Here is an 8,824-nt window from a genome sequence, read left to right as displayed (position 1 = left end):
ATTGCTTTAGGTATCAGTACGCCTCCTAGGGACAATTTCAAATATTATTGTCAGGGTACCTGAAGTCTCTACCTCGGAGGAGGTTAGACTTCCCGACGTCCGTTCTCTCAGCGGGGCTGATTCATCTAATCCTCACAGCTCTCATAGTCATTCCCACGCCGGCCGCGAGAACCCCACTTCCTTTTATGACACGACGCTCAGGAGCCGACGTCATGACGGCAATCACATCCCGACCTGTCAATCTGGTTCGGAACAACGAATCAGGGCTCGGCAAGGGCGGAGCCATGATTTAGAGAACCAGGGTATAAAAGAGGGATGTGGCTAATGGTTCATTGCCCTGTCGTGGTTCTAGCTTGTCTGGTCCCTCAGTGCTCTTATGTTTATCGTTCTATCTGGTTTTGACTCGGCTTGTACTATCGTTCCTGTTTACCTCTCGTGTCCTTTGACCTCGGCTTGCCTCTCGCTTACCTGTCCTCTCGTTCCCTCGACCCCGGCTTGTCTCTGACTATTCTCTGCTTTCTCCTTACGTTAGTCCGGCCATTCTAAGGTCCGGTATACGTACATCTCTCCTGTTCGTACTCTGCGTGTTGGATCCCTGTCCCGATCCTGACATTACGACAGGGCCATGGATCCTGCAGGTACTAACGCTCAGTTTGGTTCACCTGACTCAAGGTTTGAAGCCATGGACCATAGAATGGACCAAATGGCTCTGGCACTGCAGGCATTACTATCCCATCCGAGTAATCAAGCAGAGGAAATTCGTACTCCATCTATCCCTCTTGCTAACACAGGCCTAGAGGTAGCCACAGGGGGAATTTCTTCCCGTGTTACTTCCCCTTTACGGTATGGCGGTGCTCCAGATACTTGTCGTGGTTTCCTAAACCAGATAGGAATTCATTTTGAATTACAACCCCGCGCCTATCCTACTGACAGGGCGAAGGTTGGATTCATAATATCGCTACTCATTGACAAAGCTCTTAGATATGCTAACCCTCTGTGGGAAAATGATAATCCAGTAGTCTATAACTATAATGCGTTCCTTACTACGTTTAGGAGGACTTTTGATCCTCCAGGGAGAAAGGCCAGTGCTGCTAGATCACTATTACGTCTTAGACAGCATAGGCTAACCCTTGTGGATTATGCGCTAGAGTTCAGATCCTTGGCGGCAGAGGTCAAGTGGAATGAACAAGCCTATATGGACGTATTTCTGAACGGATTGTCAGATGCAATCCTAGACGAGGTTGCCACTAGGGATCTTCCTGAAAATTTAGAGGAAATAATTTCATTTATTTCTCGTATAGATGAACGCATGAGCAGAGGCAGAACACTCGTGATTTTGGTTATAGACCTTCCTTAAGTCTAACTCCCGCATTTCAGAATTCTGAATCTACTATTCTAGCTCTCCCAGAACCTATGCAGATTGGTAACACTCACCTTTTAGAGAATGAAAGCCAAAATAGGAAAAGGGAGGGTCGGTGTATGTATTGTGGAGTAGGAGGTCACCTACGCCTTAATTGCCCTAACCGTCCGGGAAACGCACGCACCTAAGTTTCTCCAGAGGACAGGCCTTGGGTGTTTCTATTTTGTCCTCTACATATGATTACAGGGATCATAGGCTACTAGTACAGGTTTCTTTAACTTGGGAAAAGGGAGCACTTAAAGCTATGGCATTAATAGATTCCGGAGCAGCTGAAAGCTTTATTGATCAAACTTTTGTCAAGAAACATGCTATCCCATCTCAGTTAAAGGAGACTCCCCTGGCCGTTGAGGCCATAGATGGTAGACCGTTGTTAGATCCAGTTATTTCTCGTGAAACTTTACCAGATAAACTAACCATTGGTATTTTACACGAGGAGGAGATTTATGTCATGCTTATCTCATCCCCTTCAGTTCCTATAGTTTTGGGGTATCCCTGGTTTAAAAAGCATAACCCTACTATTGATTGGGAACAAGGTGAGATAGTCCCTTGGGGTCAGGGTTGCCAGAAAGGTTGTGTACAGAAAGTCTCACCGTTGTGCCTAGTGGACACACCTAGCAACTCTAACAAGCCCACAGATTTACAGATACCTTCCCAGTATCAGGATTTAAAGGCAGTCTTTGATAAGAGGAAGGCTGATACGTTACCTCCACACAGGTCCTTTGATTGTAAGATTAATCTCCTGCCTGGTACTATGCCCCCGAGGGGTAATGTATATCCTCTATCCGCTAAGGAGAACTTAGTCTTAGAGGAGTACATTCAGGAGAATCTAGACAAAGGCTTTATTAGGAGGTCCTCTTCTCCAGCCGGAGCCGGTTTCTTTTTCGTAGATAAAAAAGACGGCACACTACGGCCTTGCATCGATTATCGGGGCTTGAACAAGATAACAATCAGAAATGCTTATCCGATTCCCCTGATTACTGAGCTATTTGATCGCCTGAAAGGTTCTAAGATTTTTACCAAGTAAGACCTGAGGGGAGCTTATAACTTGGTGAGAATTCAGCAGGGTGATGAATGGAAAACGGCTTTCAATACCCGGTATGGCCACTATGAATACACGGTAATGCCCTTTGGGCTTTGCAATGCTCCAGCTGTATTCCAGGACTTGATTGATGAGGTTCTTAGGGAATTTCAACAGGAATGTGTTATAGTTTATTTGGATGATATACTAATACATTCTAAAGAGCCTGAAACTCATCACAAACAAGTCAGAAGGGTATTACATAAACTTCTACAGCATGGGTTGTACTGCAAATTGGAGAAGTGTAGCTTTGACCAATCTCAGGTAAATTTTCTTGGTTACGTTATTTCAGGAGAGGCCTTTAAGATGGACCCTGTTAAACTCCAATCTATCTTGGATTGGCCATTGCCCAAGGGACTCAAAGCCATTCAGAGATTCATCGGTTTCTTGAATTACTATAGGCGCTTCATTAAGGGATACTCGTCTATTATCTCTCCTATTACTAACATGACTAAACAGGGTGCTGATACTAAGACATGGTCTCCAGAAGCGCTTGTTGCTTTCAGTACTCTCAAGGAACAGTTTGCCTCAGCACCGATATTAGTTCATCCAGACACATCTTTGCCTTTCTTACTCAAGGTAGACGCCTCAGAGACAGGTGTAGGCGCTATTCTGTCCCAAAGGTTAAGTTTGAATAAACCACTGCATCCATGTGTTTTTTTTTCTAGGAAATTGTCTGGGCCTGAGAGCAGGTATGATATTGGTGACAGGGAACTGTTAGCGGTAATTTTGGCTTTAAAGGAGTGGAGACACTTGTTGGAAGGGACTTTACACCCGGTTACTATTTTGACGGATCACAAGAATTTGTCATATATAGGGGAAGCCAAGCGATTATCTGCCAGGCAGGCTCGTTGGTCTTTGTTCCTTACTCATTTCAACTATGTTCTCACTTATAGACCTGGTTCTAAGAATTCTAAGGCCGATGCATTGTCCCGCCAACATGAACCTTCTACTATGCCTGAAATGTTTTTTTCTTCTATAGTTCCTAAGCGTAATATTATTGCCAGCACTAGCATTAAGATTCACTCTCTGTTGCTGGAGGAGATCAAGAAGTTACAACATCTGGCACCCGGACCTATTCCGGGGGACCGTTACTTCGTGCCTCCTGAACTCCAACTGGAACTTATGCAGTGTTTTCATAACAGTAAATTTGCCGGACATCCTGGCATACGCAAGTCATGTTCTCTGATTTCTAAAGATTTCTGGTGGCCTTCATTACGTAAGGATCTTAAGGAATTCGTCGGGGCATGTGATGTCTGTATGAGGACCAAACAACCTCATACGCTTCCATGTGGACTTTTGCAACCCCTAGAAAATCCTGTGAAACCATGGTCCTAATACAAAAAGAGAAGTCCTGCGCTTAAGCAGCAAGGACTACAACACACATCAGCCCCAATATATAGTAAAAACCAAAGAAAAGAAAATGTTACTTGCGCTTTCTCTTTAATCCCTATGTATATTTAGACAAATGGAGGTCATTTAGTTGCTCCAATGGCCATTGGAGGGATGCCCGCCTGCCAACGTCAAGGCAGACCCCCCTAAGCGGGTCCTAACACTGACCCTTCAGCCTGCTTCCTTGAGCTTCTGGCAAAGATATCTCTAATGAGACAGAAAGGGGTATTTTTTATATACACCCCTTTACTTATTAACCCTTAATAGGGAACACATGGGATGGGTAGCAGCATTGTAACCAGGCTGTGTGATACAAAGTAAATACAAATACAAAAAGAGAAGTCCTGCGCTTAAGCAGCAAGGACTACAACACACATCAGCCCCAATATATAGTAAAAACCAAAGAAAAGAAAATGTTACTTGCGCTTTCTCTTTAATCCCTATGTATATTTAGACAAATGGAGGTCATTTAGTTGCTCCAATGGCCATTGGAGGGATGCCCGCCTGCCAACGTCAAGGCAGACCCCCCTAAGCGGGTCCTAACACTGACCCTTCAGCCTGCTTCCTTGAGCTTCTGGCAAAGATATCTCTAATGAGACAGAAAGGGGTATTTTTTATATACACCCCTTTACTTATTAACCCTTAATAGGGAACACATGGGATGGGTAGCAGCATTGTAACCAGGCTGTGTGATACAAAGTAAATACAAATACAAAAAGAGAAGTCCTGCGCTTAAGCAGCAAGGACTACAACACACATCAGCCCCAATATATAGTAAAAACCAAAGAAAAGAAAATGTTACTTGCGCTTTCTCTTTAATCCCTATGTATATTTAGACAAATGGAGGTCATTTAGTTGCTCCAATGGCCATTGGAGGGATGCCCGCCTGCCAACGTCAAGGCAGACCCCCCTAAGCGGGTCCTAACACTGACCCTTCAGCCTGCTTCCTTGAGCTTCTGGCAAAGATATCTCTAATGAGACAGAAAGGGGTATTTTTTATATACACCCCTTTACTTATTAACCCTTAATAGGGAACACATGGGATGGGTAGCAGCATTGTAACCAGGCTGTGTGATACAAAGTCAAAAAGAGAAGTCCTGCGCTTAAGCAGCAAGGACTACAACACACATCAGCCCCAATATATAGTAAAAACCAAAGAAAAGAAAATGTTACTTGCGCTTTCTCTTTAATCCCTATGTATATTTAGACAAATGGAGGTCATTTAGTTGCTCCAATGGCCATTGGAGGGATGCCCGCCTGCCAACGTCAAGGCAGACCCCCCTAAGCGGGTCCTAACACTGACCCTTCAGCCTGCTTCCTTGGTATCACACAGCCTGGTTACAATGCTGCTACCCATCCCATGTGTTCCCTATTAAGGGTTAATAAGTAAAGGGGTGTATATAAAAAATACCCCTTTCTGTCTCATTAGAGATATCTTTGCCAGAAGCTCAAGGAAGCAGGCTGAAGGGTCAGTGTTAGGACCCGCTTAGGGGGGTCTGCCTTGACGTTGGCAGGCGGGCATCCCTCCAATGGCCATTGGAGCAACTAAATGACCTCCATTTGTCTAAATATACATAGGGATTAAAGAGAAAGCGCAAGTAACATTTTCTTTTCTTTGGTTTTTACTATATATTGGGGCTGATGTGTGTTGTAGTCCTTGCTGCTTAAGCGCAGGACTTCTCTTTTTGTATTTGTATTTACTTTGTATCACACAGCCTGGTTACAATGCTGCTACCCATCCCATGTGTTCCCTATTAAGGGTTAATAAGTAAAGGGGTGTATATAAAAAAATACCCCTTTCTGTCTCATTAGAGATATCTTTGCCAGAAGCTCAAGGAAGCAGGCTGAAGGGTCAGTGTTAGGACCCGCTTAGGGGGGTCTGCCTTGACGTTGGCAGGCGGGCATCCCTCCAATGGCCATTGGAGCAACTAAATGACCTCCATTTGTCTAAATATACATAGGGATTAAAGAGAAACCATGGTCCTGTCTGGCTATGGACTTCATTGTTGATTTACCGGTTTCTAAAAGACATACGGTTATCCTCACAGTAATTGACAGGTTTACCAAAATGGCTCATTTTGTACCTCTGCTCAAATTGCCCTCTTCTCCCGAATTGGCTGAAATTTTCACGAGGGAGATTTTTCGTTTACATGGGATTCCTTCTGAAATCGTTTCTGATAGAGGTTCCCAATTTGTTTCCCGGTTTTGGAGATCCTTCTGTTCCCAGCTTGGTATCAAATTAATTTTTTCCTCTGCCTATCATCCCCAGTCCAATGGGGCTGCCGAGTGCACCAACCAAAAGGTTGAACAGTTCTTGCGTTGTTTTGTTTCTGAACACCAGGACGATTGGGTCGGTTTGATTCCTTGGGCGGAGTTTGCGCACAACAACAGTGTTTGCGATTCTACTCGTTCTAGCCCCTTTTTCATGAATTATGGCTTCCATCCTTCCGTTCTTCCGTCGGCCTCCCCCTCCCAGGGGATACCGTCGGTTGATATTCATGTTGCCAATCTGAGAAAGTTGTGGGATCAGACTCGACAAATCCTTGTTCATAATTCCATGTTGTCCAAACAACACGCTGACAAACGCAGAAGGGTGGCTCCTGTATTCTCTCCGGGCGATAGGGTATGGTTGAGTACCAGAAACATCCGCTTGAAAGTTCCTTCCATGAAATTTGCTCCTCGTTTCATAGGCCCTTACAGGGTTCTGTCTCGGATAAATCCTGTTGCATATCGTCTGGCTCTTCCGCCTGCTTTACGCATCCCGAACTCCTTTCATGTTTCTTTATTGAAGCCTTTGGTATGTAACAGATTTTCCTCCACTGTGCCGTCCCCTCGTCCTGTCCAGGTTGAGGGTCAGGAGGAGTATGAGATCAATTCCATCCTCAATTCTCGGATTTCTCGGGGGAAGGTGCAATATCTTGTGGACTGGAAAGAATATGGTCCTGAAGAGAGGTCTTGGGTGGCCCAGGAGGATGTGCATGCTCCTCGCCTTCTCAGGGCTTTTCATGCTCGCTTTCCGTCTCGCCCCGGTTCCTTCCGCCCGGTGGGCGTTTCTGAAGGGGGGGTACTGTCAGGGTACCTGAAGTCTCTACCTCGGAGGAGGTTAGACTTCCCGACGTCCGTTCTCTCAGCGGGGCTGATTCATCTAATCCTCACAGCTCTCATAGTCATTCTCACGCCGGCCGCGAGAACCCCACTTCCTTTTATGACACGACGCTCAGGAGCCGACGTCATGACGGCAATCACATCCCGACCTGTCAATCTGGTTCGGAACAACGAATCAGGGCTCGGCAAGGGCGGAGCCATGATTTAGAGAACCAGGGTATAAAAGAGGGATGTGGCTAATGGTTCATTGCCCTGTCGTGGTTCTAGCTTGTCTGGTCCCTCAGTGCTCTTATGTTTATCGTTCTATCTGGTTTTGACTCGGCTTGTACTATCGTTCCTGTTTACCTCTCGTGTCCTTTGACCTCGGCTTGTCTCTCGCTTACCTGTCCTCTCGTTCCCTCGACCCCGGCTTGTCTCTGACTATTCTCTGCTTTCTCCTTACGTTAGTCCGGCCATTCTAAGGTCCGGTATACGTACATCTCTCCTGTTCGTACTCTGCGTGTTGGATCCCTGTCCCGATCCTGACAATTATCCTGCAACCTTAACACCAATTGTGTGTTAGTAATACTGCCGTTCTATGTTAAAAAAAGTTTAGTTTTTTTCCATTTGCTGTTCTTCATCAAACTTATCACAATTTTTTTCACTGGAATCTACTTTTCTTCTAGTAACACAGTGGTTATACTTTCATCTAATAAAGTATATGTAATTTAATTTAGCACATTGGTCGTAATTACGGTTGTTAAGACCTGCAGGGGTTATAGTACTGCGGTCTTCCTTTGCCAATAGCTGAGCATATGTGATTATAACTGCAGTTAGGATGTAGAGGAATAGTGTAGATGAATGCAGCTTCCAAGACGATTCTTCCCAGCAAGTAGAATATTCCCCAAGCATGAGCCAAGACTTCATGAAGGGTGTAACAGGAATAACTTTTATTGATGCCACACTGTCTTTTATGAGAATCCTCCTGCAAGAGGACCTCCCACAGTAAACAAAGACAATAACCAATAAGCATATGGGAGATATTGAGATAAGTTGAGGAATAACCAAATTATCTCCAGACAGAGGGCACACAATTTTCCCAAAAAATTGAACACCCCTTTATACATCAGGTATACCCACAAATTACATATCCCCTGATATCCCTGATCTGGGGGACCAACACATTCAAATTTCACCCAAAAAGTATGGAAGTCATAAGTTACCGACCACGCACGAGGCTCCTGCCCAAAACAGTTCCACAAATTCAGCGTGTGCGGTCAATCAATTCAGAAAATGGCATAAAAACGAATAAAGTCCAGAATGATCCTCCTGGCTCATAGGAGCGATTGCTCCTCTTGTTCGTATGAACCAAACTACCGAATAGCGCTCTCCTGGCTGTTCGGCAACTAAAGGAAGCAGGTGTTCGTTTCAGCAGTGGTTAGGGAAGTTGAGTGTCCGATTTTAGTTCTAGACACTCGACGACCAAGTCTCGCTGCCTCCTTTCGTGAAAGCAAGATGGCCGCCGTTTTCAGTTCCACGTGGCATTCGGCTATACGAATGGCGGCCGCCCACAGAGCGCTTAATAGACGGTTCTCTTTGAAGTTAATGAGCCAGGAGGGTGGTCGGTGTTCGGTAGTTTTAAACTGCTGAACCAATAAATCCAAAACAAACGAAATGTTGCAGAAAAGCACGAACACAGAAGAAAATGCTGAAACTCAGTCTATTTTCTTCACAACGGTCTATCCCTAATAAAAAAATAATAAAAAAAAGGTATGAAGTAACCATTTAAAGTTCTGGCCAATTAGTTAATACATTTCATAGGCTTCTTCACCTTAGTCAAGTGGTCCCAC

This window comes from Pelobates fuscus, chromosome 2 (genome assembly GCF_036172605.1).
Source record: "Pelobates fuscus isolate aPelFus1 chromosome 2, aPelFus1.pri, whole genome shotgun sequence".
Lineage (NCBI taxonomy): Eukaryota > Metazoa > Chordata > Amphibia > Anura > Pelobatidae > Pelobates > Pelobates fuscus.
Note: the sequence above shows the minus strand (reverse complement) of the source record.